We start from the raw sequence: 25,552 nt of genomic DNA, 5'->3' as shown, positions 1-25,552 counted from the left end.
AGTAAGGATTTCACAATTTTACCTTATATGGTGGATTTGCTTGGTTAATTAGGTTCTATGAATTCCAATACTGGCTTTGTTCTTTATCTCTATCTTCTCGAATTCAAAAAATGATTATTTTTATTTTTTTATTTTATTAGGGTTTTTGTATACACAGTTACAGGAGTTGGCTTAGACTTATAACGTTATGAGTACACACGTGCATAGCACGTTGGCCATATATCTATATATATGTATATCTATATATGTAAAGTTAAATAGATAAAGAAAACGATAGATGAAGAATGCACAAAGTCCACCCAAATGGCCTGACACGGGCAACGTGCTATCAAACAAAAATGAACGAAAAAGCAAACGACTTTTAAACTTTTCATAAAAATTATAATTAGAAAATATTTTATTGTACAAACTTTAAAATTGATATTTTTTAAAAAATAATATAAATATATATAATAAAAATTAATATTTTTTTAAAAAAAATAATTTTGATGTAATTTGTATTCGGATCGATTTGTACCGTAAAATTATTTTTATTATTAATTTCTATTTCAAATAATTTTTGTTTTTATTTCTATTTTTCATAAATAGTTTTTTTTATGATTTTAGTTAAAAATTATTTTAAAAATCTAAAAAAAATTGTCTAAACATTTTCAAAAATACTAAAAGGTTTAGACCTTAAAAATTACTTTTATCAGAAATTTTGTCAAATTGAACTTTAATATTATTGAACCCGACACCTAAAGCATTTTTTCTTTTTTTTCTTTTTTTTTCCTCTCTTTCCAGCTTTAAAGTCTATATATGACGGAACAAGGTGACATCCGTTCAGCAACTAGCTAGAGAAGTAAGACATGGCAATTGAAGGTGGTGTTTCGGTGTTCTGGCTGATGGCCTTAGTGGTGTTTCCCAGCACTACAAGCAGTGGAGAAGCAGTGAAACCCAGTCATTACTCAATGCCCTTTAACAGAACTAGTTTTCCACCCCATTTCATATTTGGAGCTGGTTCTGCTGCTTACCAGGTATATAAATCTTCATCTTCACGCTATATGTTGTACACATATTGCAGCTCAATTTCTTCCAGTGGATATACATATATACATGCAGTTGCAGGGAATTATATATATCTCAAAGTAAATAATAATATTTAATAAGTTCTTTTTCTTTTCTTTTTTTTTTGGGATAAAATTTAATAAGTTCTTCATTTATAATTTATATATTGAGATCTTGAATTTGATTTCTCAGTCTGAAGGAGCAGCTCTTCAATATGGAAAGGGACCAAGCGTTTGGGATACTTTTACTAGAAATCATCCAGGTTCTCTCTCTCTTTGTCTCTCTTCTATCTGAAAGTATTTCCTTCTCTAATCCATTCAATTAATGTCTCTTTATACACAATTATGCATAACGTGAAAGAAAGTGATTTTCTTTTTTTTTTTTTTTTCGGGGGGGGGGGGGGGGGCGAATTAATAGTTGAATAGGTAAGTTTCGAGTGACAGCCAGTCATTCTTTTTTTTTTTTTTTTTCTTCAATAGTTGATTTATTGAAAATAAAAAGGCATTTTAATGGTAGATATCACTTTTAGAATTCAACATTTGCATGGATTATTGAACATTTAAATGCAACGACAACGTTAAAATTTTAATATTTTAACTTCCAATAACAAATGCTAACAGATATTATTGTTAAATTATCAATTCTATTTTATTGAAATAGGATCCACGTTTTGCCAACCAAAAGCAAATCGTCATGTTGAAAGTAGAATATAGTTATCGGACCCACGTACTTTAATTTAATGGTGCCAAATGTGCTGCTAAATTTGACCTCAAATTTTTCATTGTGGACATCCAATGGAAAAATAATGCCAAAATTTGGAAATGACATTGGATGCTCGTAGCCTAAAATCAAAATTAAGGCAGGTGCTTCGTCAGTCTTGCTTTTTTCTGCTAGGTAGGACAGTCGCTTTGCTTTGCTGGTTGACACATTGCCTACTGACTATTTTGATAGTGTCTAATGATCTTATAATACATTACCAGTAAATTGTAATACAAAGTAATTTATCAAAAGATTAATTTTTATCAAATTAAGGAATCTACATTGTCAAAAAAAAAAATAATAATAATAAAAATTTAAAAACAACTATTAAAAGAGTGATCCTTACCCTTTTGTTTGTTTTTTATTTTTATTTTTTATTATTATTTGTCGTTGTCGTTTCACTGGCGTGCTTACTAATTAAACGAAACATGTATTAAAGTTTTTAGTTGAATAGTCGGAAGGCACAAAATACTTTGGGTATGTCATTTTGTTTACCGATCTACTTAAAAAAATTAAAAGAAAATAAGGTAAGAAGGTAAACGTTTTCAAACCATTTTAATATTATTTTCTCTGAGTTTATTCTATTACTTGAACATTTTCTAATTCGGACATGTTTTCCATGAATAATTCTATGAATAGTAATTTGTCAAAACACAACTTTTTGGACATTTCTGAATAATTCTGGTACTTCAAAATTTTTTAATAATTGTTGGACATGTTTTTCATGAATAGTAATATGTTTAAACACAACTTTTTGGTAATCTTATCTTTGCAAAATTTAAAACACTTTTAGTAAAACTCCTGCCGGAAGCATTATAAAATTTAAATCTACTCAGCCAGCGAAGCTTAAGATAAAAACCAATGACAGATGATGGCATATTTGTGAATAATTAATGTACAAAAAAATATAAATAAAAACCAAAATTTTTATATGTGAACAGTTTTGCTATTTGTCGCAGTTAAGTGCGGGTATTTAATCTATTATTTTTATATTAAAATTTAAAGACTAAACTATTTAATAGTTATGATTTAAATTGTCATATAATATGTAAGTTTCATTAGTTATCGTTCATTACTAATGATAAATAATATTTTTTTATATGACAATGATGAGTCAACAAAAATGTTTGAGGAAATTAAGAATTTTTTTTTTCTTTTTGGTAATCATTAATGTAGTTGGTTGTTAAGCTCAATGAATGAGGATGTTGAGTCTTACATTTATCACATGTGATAATTTTGTTACCAATAGGACCATTGCTAACATGCTTATTGCTTGTTGTTTGTTTTTAATTATGTATTGATTTTTTATTTTAAAAATCTAATTTAGAAAAATAAACTTTTACATACAATCATTTATTTAAATTATCAAATAACATATAAATATTCAACTAATGATTGTCATAAATGGTAACAAATAGCATTTTGAAAGAATATTTATAGAAATTGAAAAGGAAAAAAAAACAAAAAAAGAAGAAGCTAAGCTTGATTATAATAATAATAATAATAATAACAACAACAACAACAACAACAATAATGATAATCCAATTACTAAAATTTCCTATTAATTAATATACTGTTCAGTTGATTATGCAAGTCTTTGGACAAATTTAATGGTGATATGCAGAAAAGATTGAGGATAGAAGCTCAGGGATTGTAGCTGATGATTTTTATCATCATTACAAGGTATTGCCCTGCCTTATAGTCTATGATAATTAAACACGAAATGTTGCCAGAAAATTATCTACAAATAAGTTCACGAATAAATCAAATTAATGTTACACAGGAGGATATAAAACTTATGAAAAAAATTGGTCTGGACTCCTTCAGATTCTCCATATCATGGCCCAGGCTATTACCTAGTAAGATTACATTTCCTATAAACCTTAATTTTTAGACCATTTGTATATCTAAAATGGTTAATTACGCCCCACTCAATTCACCCTGTAATTAAATGTGACAAATAAATTTTAACCTTTTTATGTGCAGCTGGAAAAGTTAAAGGTGGAGTTAACAAACAAGGAATTCAATTCTATAACAACGTCATCAATGAGGTCCTTTCTAATGGTCATATTCAATTTCATTGCATCTAAAATTTTTTTCACAAAAATGATGCTATTAAGTATATGTCTCTAATTAATTGGTTATACTCTTAAACAGGAATAGTGCCCTTTGTGACACTCTTCCATTGGGATTTATCACAAGCTCTTGATGATGAATATGGTGGATTTCTAATCCCTAAGATTGTGTAAGTCACATAAGATTACAAATCAAGTTAATGTAACACCATAAATTAATTGATTAACACTCCACCATTTTGAATTTGTGTTTTTATCACTAATTTAAAACAGAGAAGATTTTAGAGAATATGCACAGCTTGCGTTTAAAACATTTGGAGATCGGGTCAAGAATTGGGCCACCCTGAACGAGCCCAGTGCTTATTGCATAAATGGGTATAATGGTGGTGCGTCAGCTCCTGGTCGGTGTTCAGACTACGTGGCAAATTGTACGGCCGGAAACTCTGCCACGGAGCCTAATATTGTGGGCCATCATCTCCTCCTTGCCCATGCATAGGCTGTCAAACTGTATAAGCAAAAGTACAAGGTTTGTGTATGCTAGTTTACATCATTCATCAATCATATTCAAAATCTCTTTCTGATTGAATTTTATACGTTAATTTGTTGATTGATAAAATTTTATTGATGACACATTTAATTTTTACCTCCAAACTATGCAAAAAGAAACAAATAATCGAATAATGTTATATTCTCACTTCTAATTAACATTTTTTTAATATATATCATAATATTTTTCTTATGGAGACCCAGAGCTTAATTACAAGATTTGAGTACATGCAGGCGTCTCAAAAGGGAAAAATAGGAATTACATTAGTTACCAACTGGTATCAACCAAAATTCAAAACAGAGTCCAGCCGCAAAGCTGCCTCTAGAGCCTTGGACTTTGTTCTGGGATGGTGAGTCAATGTTGTTTAAATGCCTACAAAATCATGTATATTATTAATCTTTATGTCTCATGATTTTCTTTCTTTATTTTTATTATTTTTATTTTATTCTTTCTTATACTATACGTTTGAGGATTCAAATTCTAAATCATAATCCAAAAAAATAGTGTTGCCAATGTTTCCGCGCAATATATCTCATAAAAATTAGAGTAAATTAAAGTTGGATCAATTACTTATTGTCATTAACATTTGTTTATCAATGATTTTGTAGGTTCCTTGATCCTATTACATATGGTGATTATCCGAAAATCATGAAATCGTTGTTGGGAAGTAGGCTGCCCAAATTCACAAAGGCTCAATCGGTCGCTCTAAAAGGGTCAATAGATTTTCTTGGCGTGAATTATTATACTACCAATTACGCGGATGCTACAACCCCTGCTACTGTCAACCACAGTTTCTTCGTAGATATGCAAGCTACTCTCACAGGTATGCTGATCAAAATTATATCTCATTATCTAATTAGATCAATGAAATTATGTTACTAGCATTTATAATTATAATCACTTTCATTTTCTTGCCACAGCGGAGAAAAATGGGGTATCAATCGGTCAACGTGTATGTACTACACTCACATTTTTACCAATTTTTTTTTTTTTTCATTGAGCAAAAAATTATATATATGCATTTTTATTGATATTTAATTGAATGGTATCACAGACTGATGTCGGCTGGCTTTACATATATCCGAGAGGAATTCGTGAGCTTCTGATATATATAAAGCATAAATACAAGAATCCACCAGTATACGTCAATGAAAACGGTAATCAAACATTAATTTCATTAACCTATTGTTGAAAATAGATAGAAATATTTTTTTATTACTTTCTTAAAAATTAAGGTGAAGTTATTATTTTAAAGTATACTATGTATAATACATATTTTCGAAGGTGTTGCCGAGGCAAATACTAGTACCGTGCCTGTAAAGAAGGCTATCAAGGATGGTACAAGGATAAGATACCTGCATGGCCGTCTCACCTATCTTCTACAATCCATCAAGTGAGTTAATACAACTTTCATGACTATCTATATATATATATATGCATATATACATATATATACCATTTAATAATATATTAATTCTAGAATAAACTTCTTCATAATATTCTTATTAGAAAGTAGAGGGAAATCAAAGAAACATTAATTTTAACAATTTTGATGTCAGTGTTTCTGCCTACAAGGTCAAAAAAAAAAAATAAAAAAAGTGATTGGACCATATATGCTATGCATGGTGAAAACATTAAATAATTTTAATGTGTGATTTTTTGTAGGGAGGGTGCGAATGTGAAAGGATATTATGTATGGTCATTTTTTGACGATTTCGAATGGAGTTCTGGTTACACTATTCGATTTGGCCTCACATACATTGATTTCAAAAACAATTTGAAGAGACATCTCAAGTACTCTGCTTATTGGTTGAAGATGTTCCTCCTCAACTGAAATGATAATAAATAATAATAATTCAGACACCCTCTTTTCTTTCTTAAAATAAGGTGGAGATAAACATCTTCTTTATCCACCAATCAATATCCAACTAGATGGATTCTACTATAATTGTATGTTGCATCTTTGTTGTTAATGGAAAGTTTCATTTATTATATCTATGGATACTTTACCAAAGAAATATCAGTAAATATTACCCCCAAAAAAAAATCTGTAGAGAAGAAGAAAAAAAATATATATATATATATATATATATTTATCAATATAAAGTTAACATAGAAAGTAAAACCTGCCAAATCAATTTTTCATTTTAGATGGTAAAATGTGGTCCACCCGTGAGAATGACCTTTTTACCTGGCGCTATGCCGGTTACAAACTTACAACAACTGGTGCCACATGCCATGAGCAGCTGAAGCCGTTTCACTACAGCTTCTTCTTTTTTTCTTTTTTCTTTTTTCTATTTTATTATTATTATTTTTACATGAAGTCTAATGTTATTGAATCTGACATCCATGAGTAAATTACCAAACAAAGGACTCCAAAATTAAAATAATCTATTTTATTTATTTTTGTTCCTATCTCTACCCAACTAAGTGGGAACAAGGTAACATCGATCTCAGTTTAAGCAGCTAGAGAAGTCGAGTGAGACATGGCAATTGAAGGTGGAGGTTTGATCTTCTACCTCATGGCCTTCGTGGTGTTTACTAGTACTAGTAGTGGTGAAGCTGTGAAACTCAGTCATAATTCAATGCCCTTCAATAGATCCAGTTTTCAACTCATTTCTTACACGGCGCTGCTTTTGTAGCTTACTAGGTATATATTGTTGGGGAAATTAGTATGTAAAAACTAAGTATTAAATTAAAAAATAATTAAACATAAATGTGATTAAACGAATAAAATAATTACATATTATAATAAATAGAGTTTATAGAAAATCAGTGTAGCTCGAGGTTAGAGTTGAATTTTATGTTCTTAAGATGAATTGCCCTACTCAAGTGCTTATGGTTTTATGGTAATCATTTCCCAAGAAATAACGATCTCTCTTGATGATAGTAGCACTTCGAATTATCAAAATCAACGAATTAAATTTGACTTGAACTCCCCACATATGCAACACTTAATTCTCTAAATGTTATGTATATATAAATTGTATTGAATTTTGAAACTCAATAATAATTGAAAAGAAATATATCTATTTATAGAGTTTTAAAAAGTATATAATCAATGAAATATATATTAATAAAGATACCTTTAAATAGAAAGATATATATATATATATATATATATATATATTTTATGTAAAAGCACCTTTAAATAATAAAATGATACATTTCTAAATGTAGCATCGATTATGAATTAATATCTTGTAAAAGATAGCAACCATTATGAAGCTATGAAACTTATATAAAATGAAAAGGTACCATTTGATACTTCCATTCAATATTGAAAAATTAATTAATATAATTTAAATTTTCCAACATATATATATATATATATGTAAATACCTCATGCTATAGCTATTAGAGCTCAATCTCTTCCATGGATAGAAATCAGTTGTGTATATACTCGCAATTTTGCAAACATTATATATGAAGTTAATAAATTCTTCATTTCCATTTCATATAATCTGCACTTGATTTCTCACTCTGAAGTAGCAGCTCTACCATATATAGAAAGGAACCCAGCGTATGGCACACTTCCACCACGAATCATCCAGCTTGTATCTCTAACTCTATCTCTCTTCTGTGGTTTCCAAGCAAGTTTTTCATTTTTTAACTCCTTGCAAAGTTTTTTATCAATTTATTGTGCTTTATTACATCTGTTGTAGTCACCTATATTGAATTGAATTGTATTGCCTAGTTTTGTATTGATATTGTACAATATATTTGGTATACGAATGTATTGGTTGCACTATAAATTTTAGTAATATAAATATATATATACATAATTATATTTTTCATAATATACTGAATTATGTTTTAATTTCTATTCATGATAATAATTATGATATCTAAAATATTAAAATAATTAAAAATTTTAACGTTAGAACTTTAAAAAATTAATAATATTTCTAAAAGAGTTATTAAATAAATTTCATTAAATAACCAAGCACAAATATATAAAAAATGAAATATAGCACTTTTGCAAATGATTACATTATCTAGAGTAATATAATATTAAAAGAATAAAAAAATTTAAAAGTCAAAACAAATAAATACTAACATCAAGTCGGCCAAGCAAAAGCCTAAAAAAAAAAAAAAATTAAAAACCTTGTTTTACGGGGGGGGGGGGGAAGAGTTTGTGTCGGGGTGGCTCGTTAGATCAATTTGGGCTTTTAAAAGTGGACTAAAATGGTGGGCCCAAGAAATTTGTTAAAGGGGGAATTTGGCCCAATACCCTCATAGGATCGAGGTTAATGATTTTTGTCCCCTCACTTGATATCTTTTTTGTTCTACACTTCAATATCCATTGTAACCTTCAAAAAAAAAAAAAAAATTACTTACATATCTTATTATATTTTAAACCAAACAAAAATCAACTTTTTCTAAACGTCTTTACACGAACACACAAATACAAAAAACCAAACAAACGGCTTTACACGAACACACAAATACACGAAAATCCCAAAATTTCATAAAAGTGTCTCAATTTTTGCAAAAAAATTGGATGACTGTTCACACTCGGTAATTCCCGAGGAAATCGTTGGTAACCAACAAATACCCTCTGGAAAAATTACCAACGGTTTCGTCAGTAATTCCCGAAGGTGTACAGTCCATAACATTTTATCAATTTTTTGGACCCCACAAGTCCCATAACGTGTGTTGAATGCAAAAACATGGCAAATAGGGATTCTAAAATTATGCTAAGTAAAGAAAATCCCAAAATTTCATAAAAGTGTATCAAATTTTGCAAAAAATTTGGATGACTGTTCACCCTCGGTAATTCCCGAGGAAATCGTCAGTAACCAACACATACCCTCTGAAAAAATTACCGACGGTTTCGTCGGTAATTCCCAAGGGTGTACAGTTCATAACATTTTACCAATTTTTTGGGCCCCACAAGTCCCATAACGTGTGTTGAATGCAAAAACATGGCAAATAGGGATTCTAAAATTATGCTAAGTAGAGAAAATCCCAAAATTTCATAAAAGTGTATCAAATTTTGCAAAACAATTGGACGACTGTTCACCCTCGGTAATTCCCGAGGAAATCGTCGGTAACCACCACATACCCTCTGGAAAAATTAATGACGGTTTCGTCGGTAATTACCGACGGTTTACAGTCCATCACATTTTACAAGTTTTTTTGGCCCCACAAGTCCCATAACGTTTGTTGAATGCAAAAACATGTAAAATAGGGATTCTAAAATTATGCTAAGGAGAGAAAATCCCAAAATTTCCTAAACGTGTCTCAAATTTTGCAAAAAAATATGATGACTGTTCACCCTCGGTAAATACCGATGAAACCATTGGTAATTTTTCCAGAGGGTATGTGGTTGGTTACCGACGGTTTCCTTGGGAATTACCGAGGGGGTACAGTCATCCAATTTTTTTGTAAAATTTGAGACACGTTTATGAAATTTTGGGATTTTCTCTCCTTAGCATAATTTTAGAATCCCTATTTTGCTTGTTTTTGCATTCAACACACGTTATGGGACTTGTGGGGCCCAAAAAACATATAAAATGTGATGGACTGTACACCCTCGGTAATTACCGACGAAACCGTCGGTACTTTTTCCAGAGGGTATGTGTTGGTTACCGACGATTTCCTCGGGAATTACCGAGGGAATACAGTCATCCAATTTTTTTACAAAATTTGAGAACTTTTTAAGCAATTTTGGGATTTTCTCTCCTTAGGATAATTTTAGAATCCATATTTTTCATTTTTACAATAAAAGAATACATAAAGCCAACGTCTATTACGCCAAAACACATGTTACGCGGTTGACCAACTAATTGCATTCTTGACTACATTTCATACACACGCATACCACATAACATGGCCTCATTGTCTGAATATAGCATCATGCGATTGATGGGCGTTCGTTTCAGTGGTGTTGTTGGTTGTTAGTGCTATCAAGAGGTATGGCGGCGGAGCATGATCGGCTGCTGTGACCAACCTGTTTTCACCTCCCGCATCTATATTGATGACGCTCCTCTCCTTGAGATTGAATCCTCTTCTTTCTCGGTCTTCCTTACTGTTTGCCAATTTGAGATGGAAGTACAACCTGGTTTATGATATCATCTGGAGCATGCCACTGACTTTTATCTCCAAGTGGATATATGGTTTCTGAATATGCATCACGGAGTGAGTCAACTGAGTAATGCGCCGAGCAAAGGAAATATGGAGAGATATGTCGATGCTTACATGCTGCAATTGCATGGACACAAGGAAATCCATCAATGTCAAATTCCTTGCATGAGCACATCTTATTTTCTAAGTTAACAACTCCAACGAACATGCCATGGCCAACAACTTGAAACTCATATAAGTTCATTGGCATAACACGTAAGCCTCTGCCATTATTTGAGCGGTCCTGCATGATTTTTTCCAACCAATTAGTAATAGAAGTTTGCATTGCAGCAGCGTTAGTTCGACGTTCATACCACCACCTTTGCAAGGCATCACGAATGTGATCTAGTAATGGCAAAACAGGTTTATCCCTAGCATCAATAAGCACAGAGTTCATGCTCTCTGCAATGTTAGTTGTCATTATGTTGTATCTATTGCCTGGAAAATGTGATCTAGCCCATTTTGAAGGACTTGCATCCTTGAGATATTGTATAGCTTCAATACTAACCCCTTCTAAAAGAAGCATGGCCTTATCAAAATCCTCAACAATATATGCTCTAGCTGCATCATTAAAAGTTGATATAATCGCGTTGACATTACCTTTAAACTTCTTAGCACGTAAATTTGTACCAAGATGATATGTGCAGTGGCCATGGTGATTATTAGGGAAAACTGTACGTATTGCTTTTGCAATACTCTTGTGTCTATTCGATATAAAAGCTATATTTGGATCATCCCCAAACGCTTCTTTAAAGCTCTCAAAAAACCACGTGTAAGCCGCATCCGTCTCCCCAGGGCCTATTCCATAAGCAAGTGGATAAATTTGATTGTTCCCATCTAAACATGATGCAATATATAACAAACCTCTATATCTATTATTCAGTGTAGTTCCATCGACAGCTACGACTCTCCGCATATGCTGGAACCCTCTAATGCTAGCTCCAAGTGCCATGAAAAAATATAAAAATCTGTTTTGATCATCAGTTTCAATTCGAGTAAACGTGCCCGGATTTTTGCTCTTCAAAACGTGACTCCATAAAGGAAATTTTGCATATGAATCTTCTGGCGTGCCCCACAAACCTGATAGTGCAACTTCCTTAGCGGCCCATGCTTTGTTGTAGCTTATGTTTACTCCGTAATTAGAGCGAATGTCATGCACGATATCTCGAGGTTTGTATTGCCTTGAAATCCCATCAAACATTGGCTGAATGATGTCTCCGATAACTGAACTTGTTGCTTGACAATGATCCCTTTTCATGATATTTAAAGAGCAAATATGCTCATCCTTGAAGGCCCTAATCATGAAGGCCTCTGTATTATCACCATGTAGTTTGGTAGCACGCATTCGCCACATGCAATTGTCGTTTGCACATACAACCTCATATCGGACTCTATCCGACTTCTTGACCTTGAATTCAAAATTTCTCCTTAGTGCATAAAGACTAATCTTCTTCTGTAGCGCACTCTTACTCGCAAAGATTTGGTTGATTCGAATGATTTCATGGGCATTGACGGATGAGAAGCGATGGTTAACCCTAAGTTCAGCCATGGTTGCGGTAGAATCCTGTCGAATGTCCAAATGGTTTTCGGTACAAGGAGAGGCAAGCCCATCATCATTCACATTATCAATTGGACTACTACCATAAGGAGACTCACCATGTCGACTATCACCAGCTGAAAGTCCAGAATGTTGGGTCCAACAAATGTCTCGTAACCCATCTTCACTACGATCAGTGTTGACCTCAACCTCAAATTGTTCATCTTGATCATAATCATGTCCACGATATTCATTCATATCATTAATGTCGAAGTGCTCATTATCATGATCATGTTCCACAGATTGCACATTGTTTTCACAAATTTGATTTTCAGAGAATCCAGGTTGAGTTTCTGGCACATGAAGTTTGGTCGCTGGGGACTGCATGTTGGCATTAGAGGTACAAGTAGCTATCTCGGGAACTGCAGATAGTGGGGCATTAGTCATAAATCCTGAACTTGTAGGTATCCTATTCACAACACATCCAGCAGTATTAATACTCTTTGAAACCCTAGATAACACATCAACAATAAGTGGATAGAATATAGTCAATACATTTCACTTAAAATGAAATATAGTCAATACATTTCACTTACAAGAATATAGTCAATACATTTCACTTAAAATGAAATACATAATTTAAAAAATAAAATAAAATACCATTGGTTCCATTAGGAAATTGAGCATTCCCAAGTTCAATATGACCCTTGAGGACTTGCAAAATAAAGCAAACAAAATTACTTTGCAAGACTCAAAAAAATATAATAATAATAATGATAATAAAAAGGAAAAACAAAATAGATTAGCACTTACTGCAGTATAGCATTTTCAACTATATCACTTTTTAACAAGAACATTTGAAAGTAGTTAATAAAGTAGGAATTAACATATCCATGTCAAAGTTCATTTTAAAAGTGGACAACCCTTTATTTCTCTTGATATATTGGAATTTGTTATGCATCGAATGTCATGCTAGCTTTTGAAAGTGGTTGCTAAAGTAGGAATTAGCATATCCATGTCAAAGTTCATTTGAAATGGAAAACACTTTATTTATCTTTATATGGTGAAATTTGCCATGCTTGCAATCATTCCATCATTATTTGATTAGTGTGTATTGAAACTGCACAAGCAGAGCATTGCATGCAAACACATAGAAATATACACAAGTTGTGTACTGACAAATTGTCTGATACGGTTTATGTCTTTTTACATTCCTCTTTCAGGAAATATTTAGGCCACAATACATCTCAACTGGTATCTCAATCAAATGTTAGATGTTGCATAACAACCTAAAAAAACCAAAAAAAAAAAAAAAAAAAAACGAAAAACAAAAAATGAACTTACAATTGCTTTTTCTTAGTCACTTCGTCTCCTTCCAAGAAGTAACCAGAAACCCCATATATCTCCTACATCCGTATATGCACTAAAAGCTTAGACATCTTTTTATTTTTATTTTTTAGTTTTATTGTTTTCATAAAAAGCTTTTCCTCAAAAAAGGGTATATTGACTACTTGTCCAAGAAATAAACAAATGCACAAGTTTCACGGATTACCTGCTTATCCAACCAGACAAGATATTGCACCACTGCAACGCCATCTCGAATGTGTGCTTTTTTCAAACCTTCCAACTCCACTGGGTTCCAAGTTTTTAAATTATCAGTTGTAAATAAGATAAGGAAAAATCAGAATTCAAACTAAATAAATTGATTGCAAAAAATTTATTCATTCTAAGATATCAAATTGCAAACAGAAAATTAAATGTGACATGTTTTTACTGGAAAATGAACAAAAGTCAAATCTTTGGATAAAATCACAGGTTTAATTATATCAAGTTTTTAAATATTTTAAATTTCCTCGTTATAAAGGGTTGTCTGACTATTTGAGGGCTATCTCTAATTTGCATTGCCACCTTGTCTTTTAAAAGGCAAGGTATAAAGTTCAATAAAGCATCTATGATAAGAAGAAACCATCCCTTGAAAAGAACAAACTTGTAAGAACTGCCAAATTTAAAAATAACTTCTTGTCTTCTACATATTGTCTCAAAAATATGAAATGGACATTTTACATATTACATATTGACATATGTCCAACTGTACGCACCAATCAAAATATGTATCTTAAATATGAACAGAAATCCATGACAAGAAATGCACGGTCAAGTTTAACATACCTATCAAACATGCTCTGTAGTATGCACCAATTTAAGGTCCACTCAAGGGTTTTAGTCAGTATCAAACGACGGCACTTTCCCTTTGAACCAGATTTGACAGTTGGACCAGCACCAGGGACCCATTTTGAGATTGGAAATGCAAGTACTCCCTTTTTAAGCATTCCGATCAAGTAGTTTTCCTTCTGCATCAATTGCATCACCACATCATGAGCAGAAAGATCCTTAACCACACAAAGCTGTTGCAAACTTTGTAATTGGACAACTTTTTCAAGAATCGCTGCCCATGGCATGGTTTGAATTTATTATCTGTAATATCAAGACTGCAAGAAAAAATCTTGGTCATTGTCCTAAAAAAATGATACATTCAGTATAATCACCACCAAATATTGCTGCATATCAAATTTTGAGTCATACCTATTGTAATAGAAATGACGGATTCCAAGAGTTACTCTTCCTATTAATCATTTTAGAAATTGATTCCTAAATATATATATTCCTTTTTTCCAAAAAGAATGTTTATACAAAGCAAAAAGGGAGCACAGGACAAGACAAGCTCGCTTAGTTCAACATTTGATAACCCAAACCCACAGAAGGCATCTGCAATACTTTTTTATGAAGCTTCCCAAATGCAGGCAAACATATCGAAACTCTCAGATTTTCACCAGCTATTTGACAGTACCACATGGAAGAACCTACCCAACCAAATGAAAATCTTGTTGTTGATGCCTTGTCTGGCAAGCCTGCATCATCCATTAACACATTCGAAAGAGTCAGTACAAAGAGTAATAACACCTTGGCCTGAAACTCAAAACATTTAAAATTATGTATATAGCATCTAAGAAATTATTCAAAAAATCTAGAGTGATTTCCTAACACAAACAGAGGTCCTTCATTATGACCAAAGATGAACACAAAATTTGGACAAAGGTATTGAGAAATTAATTATAATTATTATTGTTCAGAAGTTTGTTCTTTCTTCTCTAAACTTTTTTTTTTTTAACCCCTTCATATCATGACTGTTTAAGAACCTTCTAATGCATTTTACCAATATCTACTCGGCATGGTTACCTTTCTAGGGGGATATATTCGGGTTCTCCAACAAAGGGCTTCTGATTCCTCCCTCAGTCTTCAATATTGAAGACAGATTTTCTGATGAGTACTTAAAGAAAGCAATAGAACAAGATAAATTTCCTTGCTTATGGAATTTATTAATCTGGCACTAATTATAGTTGCATACAGACTTGATACTACATCATAATTACTGCAACAATTGAAAGTCTGCATATACTAACAAATTTTCTACCCAAAAAATGATGGAAAGCGACAAAATGAAAGGAGGTTCAGGACCACTCATTCATTCTCATCTCTGGTGCTGCTAGTGCAGGTGTTAGAGCAGCTGCAGGGAACACTTCAATTGTTGGCACTTAAAAATTTTCCAGAATATGACTTCCTTGGTTGAGACATTGTGAGACCGTTTTGTAGTTGGCTGCAGCAAATCATCTGAGAGGTCTCTGACGTACGCAGCTTCTTCTGAAGCCTTAACAATCTAGAAAAACAGTTTGGCTGATTCTCTGGTTCGCGGAAACATAAAACAAGGGTTGAAGAAACACCAAAGGAACAAAAAGAAATAACAACGAGAAGGTTGAAAAAGGATATTAAATTAAATTTTTGAGTAATGTAATGTTTTTTTTTTCTTAAAAAAACAAAAGGTAGAGGAAACGAAAAGATGATGGAGAGGGGTTTGGGCTATTGGGTATTGGATTGCGTGGAAGAAAAAGGAATTTTTTGTAACGAGGTGGCAACGCAATACCCTAATTCTTTTAAAATTCTCTTTCTTCACAATACCCTAATTCCGAATTCCGAACTATCAAATTGAACAGGTATGTATGGAATTTTAGTGACCTGAGAGATAAAATCAGGTTGTTTGGAAAAAAGGCAACTAAGTGAAGAAATCTTCATGAATGAGAAGAGGTGAGCCAGCTTTGGGAGAAAGGTGATGAAGGAGAAGAGAAAGGCCGGTGAAGGGAAAAAAAAAAAAAAAAAAGGTAAAAATATTTAATTTTGATATAAGAGTATTTTAGAATTATTGAAAAATAGAAAGGTAAAATAAAAAAAATAAAAAAAGAGGGGGTATATTCAGTTAAAGCCCTGCCCGTGAGGGCAAAGGGCCAAATTCCCCTTGTTAAAGGCGTACAAGTTGTTCTGTGCGCCTTTATTAGGCCTTGCACCTAACGTACCATCAGTGAGAGGTACGTTTAAAAAGAAGATACACAATTATGAAGTTCGAGAAATTAGTTTTTTTTTTTCTTTGTTGGGCTAATCTATTCTATTTATGGTTTTTTTTTTTTTTTGGCTTAAATATTTATGTTATTTATGAAGTATACTTGTGTTCTTCTTCTTTGGTCCTCTATTTTTTTTTTTTAAAAATCCAGGTATTGGTTAAGGAACTTCCCTTTTTTTTTTTTTAATAACTAAATGACATTCTTCTTTTATGATTAATAAAAAATTATGAAATATATATATATATATACTATTGTATCATGTATTAAAAAGTTTTATGTACACAAACATTCGTAATATAAATTCATTGTACTCTTATAGCTCCAAAAAAAAATAAAAAAAATCATTGTACTCGGTCTATAAAGTTTTAAAAATTTACAAAATAAATCTCTATATCTAATATTCTTTATGTACTATGCGCACAAAAATCCATAATAAGGAGGGCAAACTATAGTGGCACCTTTATTTTATCAGAAATGTATCTATATTTTGGTAAATTACAATAAAACCCTTTAATAATTATGTTCTTTCTTTTACAATATCACATCTTTTTTGTACATTTATATATATTCAAAATTTTGAATAATTCTTCACCTACAAATACTCATATTTTCATATAAATACAATTAAATTATAATTAACTTTAAAATATTTTTACTCACATGATTTACATGTGAAAATTTCATAAAACTACGTGTATAATATATGGAGGGGTGACCTTGCAACAAAAATTAAATTTGTAGGATTTATATAATTTCAGAAAATACAAAGCTGCTAAATTAGTACAATAGATGGTTTACTTTAACGTTTCCTAATAATAATAATAATAATAATTATTATTATTATTTTTATTATTATTTTTTTTTTTTGGCCCATGTGTTAAACACGAGCTTAAGGAGAATTTTTAAAAAAAAAAAATAAAAAAAAAAACTATGGAGACTTTTGGTCCTACTAACATTGTCACAGTATATAATATGAATGTCTCTCCCTAGCTGCCTACTAACTATTAAAGGAAATTATAAAAGAAATAAATGAATGGCAATTAATTTGAACCATTTTTTATGAATTTAAATTTTTTAAAACAAATGATGATTATAAATCATAGATTCAGAATTCAACAGTTGCATTCAAAAATAAAAAAATATATAAAAGATCCAAAAGAAATCTGGCCTACATTTAAGAGGAATATTATAAAATAAATAAAAAATAAATAAAATATTGGTAATTTAACTCTAGCTAACTCTTGGCTCTATAAATGAAGGATTAAGGAGATTGTGCAAGCAGAAAAGTAGCAAACCATGGCGATTGAAGGTCCTTTATTCTTCTTCGCCGTCTTCTTCCTAGCCTTTGCCTTGGCAAGCACTACTGAAGCTATGAAGCCGAGTCATTATTCAATGCCATTTAACAGAAGCAGTTTTCCGGCCGATTTCGTATTCGGAGCTGGTTCTTCAGCTTACCAGGTATGAACCTTCAATGTCATGAATTGGAGTTTCTCATTAATATTTATTCATCATTAAGTTGGACGTCGCATTATATATGTAGACAGAGAGCAAACCGTTGCTTTTTAATTGTCAATAATATATATTATCGTCTCTACTTTGTTTTGTTTTCGACATATACAAATTTTCAGTGTGAAGGAGCAGCACTTCTTTATGGAAGAGGACCAAGTATATGGGATACTTTCACTAAAAAACATCCAGGTATAGAAAAGGTTGAAACTTTTTTTTTTTTTTTTTTCCTATAGTTTATAATATTACATATGCTATTGCAATTCCAGCTGTTAATCTTTATGCTTCAAGACATACTTTTCTATTACCAAAAGCTTTATAGTAATTTAATATTATAAGTACCACCTACAGTATTCTATTCAATCCATATGGCTAGCTATTGTTTTTTCAAGAACTTTAGATTGATTATCAAAATACGATGCATTGGCCATCTGACATAAATTCTTAAATTAAAGCTTTCTAATTTAAAATAAATGGATATCAGAATATAAAAAAAGCATATATATGCAATTTATCGTTTTGTTTGTTGTCTAATTAAGATCTTTATTAATGTCATTATCCACAATAGTTGATGGATTTTCTTGGATTTTCCTTCTTCAGCAATTTGGTTGAAAATGCTATACAAAGTAATTAAATCCCATGTATATGACATATTTTATGATGGCATGGCAGAAAAAATTTCAGACGGAAGCTCAGGGGTCAAAGCTGATGATTTTTATCATCGTTACAAAGTAATTAAATTTCTTAATCAAATTCCTTAATTATATTACATATAACATATATGTAAATCATGATATATATATATATATAGGATTCGATTTGAAAATTATTGTTATTTTGTATATATCATATGATCATTGGATAAATCATGATTTTTATATATAAGGATATATTGTAATTTAGAACTAATGTCATAATATAACATACAAGAGGACATTAAAGTGATGAAAAAGATTGGTCTAAATACTTTCAGATTCTCCATTTCGTGGTCCAGAGTACTGCCTAGTAAGATTACCGTGTATATATATATATATATTTTTTGGTGAAATAAAATTAACAAATTTCCTATAATTAAGCTCCACGTGCGAAATATTTTCGTTGCGACCCATTTGGATGTCTAAAATCTAATTTGATAATTGCAGCCACCTAACTTTACTGTGAATATTGAGACTTTTTGGTCAAATTCTTTGTTCTGCAGCTGGAAAAGTTAAAGAGGGAGTGAACCAACAAGGGGTTCGATTCTATAATAATCTAATCAATGAGCTCCTTTCGAATGGTACAACTAATTCAACTTTTCCCTAAAATCACACAAGCCCATTGATTTTTTTAAAACCAAATCTGGTCCAATTTGAATGATTAAGGCCTTAATGTCTCTAACTATACTCCTTTGTTTTTTTTTTGGGGCAGGAATAATACCCTTTGTGACACTCTTTCATTGGGATTTGCCACAAGCTCTTGAAGATGAATATGGTGGATTTCTAAGTGAGAAGATTGTGTAAGTTTATCATGACCAATCAAAATCAATTTATCCCATGTATAAATTATCCAAAAAAATTTGATGAGAAATTTTAAATAACAGGGAAGATTATCGAGAATATGCAGATTTTATCTTCAAAACATTTGGTGATCGGGTCAAGCATTGGGTCACTATAAATGAACCAAGTATTTTTACAATGTACGGATACAATGGAGGTAATTTTGCACCCGGCAGATGTTCAAACTACGTCGGAAATTGTACCGCCGGAGATTCTGCCAAAGAGCCCTACATTGTTGGCCATCATTTACTTTTTGCTCATGCAGCTACTGTGAAGTTGTACAGAGAAAAGTATGAGGTTCGTATATTTATAATTGTGACTAATACCTTTAGTTACAAAAAGTAAGCACTTTTAGACACTGCAAATATTTTTCTTGTTTTTGGCAACATATATTAATATTTTGTACTATTAATATAATTAATAGAGAAATTTGTATTAAAACTTGGTGCAGGTATCTCAAAAGGGAAGAATTGGAATTACATTAGTGACGAGATGGTTTGAACCCAAATATAATACTGATGCCAACCGCAAGGCAGTCTCTAGAGCCCTGGAATTCAATTTAGGATGGTGAGTAAACATAGATTATGTATAATATACCTAAAAGAATTAATCTGAAAATCTCTAATTAATATTATGAACAATGTAAAGAATTATTTCTTTTGTTTTAATTATTCCAAGCGCTTAATTGAATTTATTCAAAAAGTGATTAATTTGGTAGGTTTTTGCATCCTATTACATATGGCGACTATCCCCCAACCATGAGATCCTTATTGGGAAGTCGGCTGCCCAAGTTCACTAAGGCCCAATCTATCACTCTGAAAGGCTCGATCGATTTTCTTGGCATGAATTATTACACTGCAATGGCATGAATTATTACACTGCAAATTATGTTCAACACACAAATTCCAATCCAGTCAACCATAGCTATTTCACTGATATTCAAGTTACTATTACGAGTATGCTCTAAATCATATATGATTCTCTCTCTCTCTCTCTCTCTTGTTTTACTCAAAAATAATTTCCACATTCTTGCCACAGCCCACAAAGATGGAGTCTCTATTGGTGGACCGGTATGGCTCTTTCCTCTTTTCTTTTTTATTTTATTTTACTGATATTGGAAGTAGAAAATTCGAATTCAAACTCTTTATTTGAAAAATAATAGACTCTGTTAGTAATTGTTTGAAAAGATCTCTTATCTCCTTCATTAATTGGTGTAAAGAGTGTTCGTTTAGCTGCTAAAAATAGAAATATGTTATAAATGTAAATTAGTTCCTCATAACTTCATTTTGGTAATTTATGTAACCTAGCATAAATTCCCATTTTATTAACACGAAGACTATATTTGAAATTGTGTCACAGACTGCTGTGAGTTGGCTTTTTGACTATCCAAGAGGAATTAGAGAGCTCATGTTGTATATAAAGAATAACTACAAGAATCCGCCAGTCTATATTACTGAAAATGGTAAACCAATCATTATTCATATATGAACCAATATTACGCAAATACTAATATATATATTTTTAATTTAAAAGTTGTTTTTTTTTAAAGAAAATTTTAAATAATTATATATATTCTAAAAGAACAATTTGTTGTGCCTTTAAAAGAACATTGAATAATGTTGCAGGTTTTCCTGAGGCAAATAATAGCACACTGCCTGTGAAGGAGGCCCTCAAGGATAGTATAAGGATAAAATACCTCATGGCCATCTCCTATATCTTTCAAAATCCATCAAGTGAGTGCATAATTATTATTCTAATTTCTTTTTTTTTTTTTGCGCTACAATTATTATTCTAATTAAATATGAGGCAAAGGTTGATAATTAAAACATTAATATTTTTTAGTTGTGAAATCTATTTATCCAAATTAAAGAATGAATTTTAACATTTTTATTAATTTTTGAATACAGGGAGGGTGTAAATGTGAAAGGATATTATGCATGGGCATTCCATGACAATTTTGAATGGGCTTCTGGCTATACTATTCGGTTTGGCCTCACTTACATAGACTTTAAAAACAATTTGAAAAGATACCTCAAGTATTCATCTTATTGGTTGAAAATGTTCCTCCTCAACTGAAATAACATTTGTAATATTTGATCCACCCGGCCTGCCCCGCCTCATTTGTAAAATGAATAAGCGAAAGGTTTAAATGTTTGATAATATTTCTGCGGTATTATTAATCTTTTAATTAAGACGATATTTCTATTTTATATTTTTATGTACGAGATGGGAAGATTTGAATTAAGAATATCATTGCACTAGAAAAGCTACATGTTGTCCCCGTGAACACCTATTTTACATTTATTTGAACAATAATTTATGAGAAACTATGGTTAATACAGCAATTAATTAGTGAAACGTAATAATTAGATGGAGCAACCTATATTGTTGAATCATATTCTTATTATATCCACATAAAATTTAGTTTATTTAAATGCTATTCGTTAAGTATTCATGGATAAATAAATAAACATGAATTCATTTGTTAAATTATTGTCTAATCTATCGTTCGATTCGTTCATCCATTAAAAATATATACAAATTAAAAAATTCAAATTTAGCTATATTTCAAATAATAAAATGAAGTTTTTTAAATGTTGCAAGTTGATTTTTAAAAAAAATTAAATTAATGAATTTTTAAATACTTAACTAAGTATTTTTAATATTATAAAACTTACATACTTATAAATAATATTCCTCCTTAATAGGCTTATAATATGTTCATCATATTTTACCAATTAAGAACAATTAATTTATTAAATTTTATTAGATAATACTAATATAAATCTAATATAATATCATTAACCTAAATACATAAATTAGTATGCAGTTTTTATGTTTCGTTATTTGAGATTTTACCAAATTTATTGTCATAGAACTTCATTGGTATATGATGATGGTGGTGAGTTTGACTAGTAGTCGATTACCGTTAATAATTTATTAATTAAGATAGACACCTTGTATAATCCTATTCAGTATCGAAGTCTTCTGCTTTCTCATTTACTCAAAAAGAAAGAGAAGAAAAAAAAAAAATGTAGTTCATCTGCTATGTCGTGCAGGAAAGCTGTTTTTTAATTCACCACTCTTAATATGAAAAAGAAATAAATAAAATTGGTTTCCTTACCCGAAGTCTTAGACATGCATGGGCTTTCCAAAACTTTGGGCCTGAAAAAAAAAGTTTTGTTCATTTTGATGCTACTGTGTCACTCCTCCTTGTTGCCAGACACTCTCCGTAACTCAGCCCATTTTCTTCATGTGTGTTGTTGCCATTCAATACAAGTGAATTTTTATAGAATTTGTTTACTTTGCCACAAAAAAAAAAAAAAAAAAAAAAAAACCTCTCTTTTTATTAAAAAATAAGAGAATCTTCACATTTACTCTTTTACTTATTTTATGTTTTACATTTTTTTTCTTTATTGTATTAATCTATATAAACGATTGTCAATGACAAAGAGACGGCCAACAATGACTTATAAAAATTTCAATATAGTCCAAATTTTTAGCGTGGTTGGCAACTCATTCTGTGGATCCCACACTATACCACGCACAAAACTATGAGTGTTTGAATGGTGTGATCGATCTAACTTTTGAGTTTTTGAGCTAGACAGAACTAAATAAAATATTCATCTTACTTTATTTTTTTAATTCAACTGGGATCATTATACAAGAAAATAATAGCTTTGCTAATACAAATTTTAAAGACATTTCCTAATTAGTTATTAAATAATTCGGAAAACAAAGAATCTATCACGTATATAATGTTACCCTATTCATAACAACTTCATATACAGCTTTTACCTTCACTTGGCCCCTAAAATGATTTAAGTTGATTGAATTGAATTTAAAATAGTTTAATCCAATGCAAGCATATATATAATTATAATCACTTTCATTTTTTCACCACAGGAGAAAAAAATGGAGCCGCAATCTCTATCAGTGTGTATGTATTATACTCTCATCTTTTAATTTAGCGAAAAATTACATATATATATATATATATATGCAATTTTATTGATATTTAATTGAATGGTATTATAGACTGACGTCAATTGGCGTTACAAATCCCGGGAGGAATTGAAGAGCTTTTAATATATAAAAAGCATAGATACAAGAATCCACCAGTATACATCACTGAAAGTGGTAATAAAATATTTATTTTATTAATTTATTGTTGAAAATATAAAAACGTATTTTTCATTACCTTCTTGAAAATCAAGGTGAAGTTGTTATGTAAAACTATATACTCCCTGTAATATATATTTTAGAAGGTGTTGCTGAGGCAAACAATAGCACCTTGCCTGTGAAGGAGGCTACGGAGGATAGCAAGGATAGAAACGTCCCTGGCCATCCCACTATCTTCTACGACCATCAAGCGAGTTAATACAACTTTCATGACCATATACATATATATATATATATATATATACATATATATATATATATATATATGTACATATACAAATAGGATAGTATTAACTAATCCATTTAATTTTATGTGTTAATTTTTTTATAAAAAAATTAATATTTAAAATCTAATATGAAAAAAGTATTCCTTTAAAAGTAAATATTTAAATTTTTATGAGATCATATAGATTTCATTTTTAATATATGTATTAGTATGCCTTCCAATATAAATTGAAAGATAGTTTTTAGAAGATCATTTTTATATACGTATATATCATTCAGTAATATATTCTAAAATAAATTCTTCATAATATTCTTATTAATAGTTAGAGAAAAATTTTAAAAATAATAATAATTTTAACAATTCAATGTTATTATTTCTGCCTAAAAGGTCAAAAAAGAAAAAGAAAAGTGATTCGACCAACATATGCTATGTATGATGAATGCACTAAATAAATTTAATGTGTGATTTTTGGCAGGAAGACTGAATGTGAAGGGATACCATTATGGTTATTTCTTCACGATTTGGAATGGGTTTCTGTTTACACCATTCCTTTTGGCCTCACAAATATTTATTTCAAAAACAATTTGAAAAGACATCTCAAATACTCTGCCTTTTTTTTTTTTTTTTTTTTGTAAATATCTCAAATACTCTGCTTGTTGGTTGAAGATGCTTTCAAGCCCATATTTGCGCTCCTTTCTTTCTTACATAAGCTGGAGATGAAAATCTTCCTTGCCTACGTACAAATCAGTATCTTACTAGACAGATTCTACTATAATTGCATGTTGCATCTTCCTTATGAATGCAAAGTTTCATTTATTATATGATTATAGACATATATGTATATTTTACAAAAGGAATATCAATGAAGGAAAAAAAAAAAAGATAAATAAATAAATCAAATTTTCGTATTAAATGGTAAAATGGGTTCTAGCATCCATATTGAGATTAGAATTTTAATACCCGTGAGAAGAACCTTTTTACCAGGCGCTATACCGGTTTGGGAACTTACAAACTAGTGTCACTTGTCATGTGCAATTGAAGCTGGCTCACTACTTTAAATTTTTTTTTTTTTCCCAAAAAACAATCTATTTCACTTGTTTACTTTGTTCCCACCTCTCCCCATCTGTAAGTCAAATTAGAAAGGAATAACGTGACATCTCTATTAAGTCAAGTGAGACATGGCAATTGAAGGTGGAGGTCTGATATCTATAACATTGTTGTTTTGTTTAATCTATAACATTATTGTTTTGTTTAATCTACTGTCAAACTAAAATGGAATCCGCAATTCTAAAATAAAATTAAGAAAGAAAAAGAGTCATATTTTTCAAAATTTTCATCAATCACCGAATTTTTTAAATCAAGTTAACAAGAAGTAAATCTTTTAGGGTAAAGGGACCAGGATATTGGCTACACAATAGTTGTGTACAGTTTCAACACTAGCACTAGTTTTGGTAGAACTAATAAAAGTTGAAGGGTGTGGTTTGGAGGATTGGATTTAATTCTCTCTCTCTCCCTTTAATTCAAAATAGATAACTTGGTTTGGTGATTCCTTCCTTTT

General features: G+C 30.7%; 1 long non-coding RNA gene and 2 pseudogenes across 1 annotated transcript; 2 read left to right on the top strand and 1 right to left on the bottom strand.

The window, feature by feature from the left end:
* Positions 1-720: 720 nt before the first annotated feature.
* Positions 721-6,420, top strand: LOC132799739 (vicianin hydrolase-like; annotated as a pseudogene).
* A 6,353-nt stretch (positions 6,421-12,773) lies between these two features.
* On the bottom strand, positions 12,774-16,324 carry LOC132803412 (uncharacterized). The gene is made up of 5 exons (XR_009638652.1): positions 15,611-16,324; positions 15,332-15,389; positions 14,264-15,003; positions 13,647-13,726; positions 12,774-13,500 (listed from the first exon to the last, which is right to left on the bottom strand). It is a non-coding gene; the product is annotated as an uncharacterized LOC132803412 (long non-coding RNA).
* A 2,660-nt stretch (positions 16,325-18,984) lies between these two features.
* On the top strand, positions 18,985-21,685 carry LOC132799851 (vicianin hydrolase-like; annotated as a pseudogene).
* Positions 21,686-25,552: the final 3,867 nt, after the last annotated feature.

The sequence above is a fragment of the Ziziphus jujuba genome, chromosome 1, assembly GCF_031755915.1.
Source record: "Ziziphus jujuba cultivar Dongzao chromosome 1, ASM3175591v1".
Lineage (NCBI taxonomy): Eukaryota > Viridiplantae > Streptophyta > Magnoliopsida > Rosales > Rhamnaceae > Ziziphus > Ziziphus jujuba.
The sequence above is the reverse complement of the archived record's forward strand: the minus strand, read 5'-3'. Positions and strand labels throughout refer to the sequence as shown.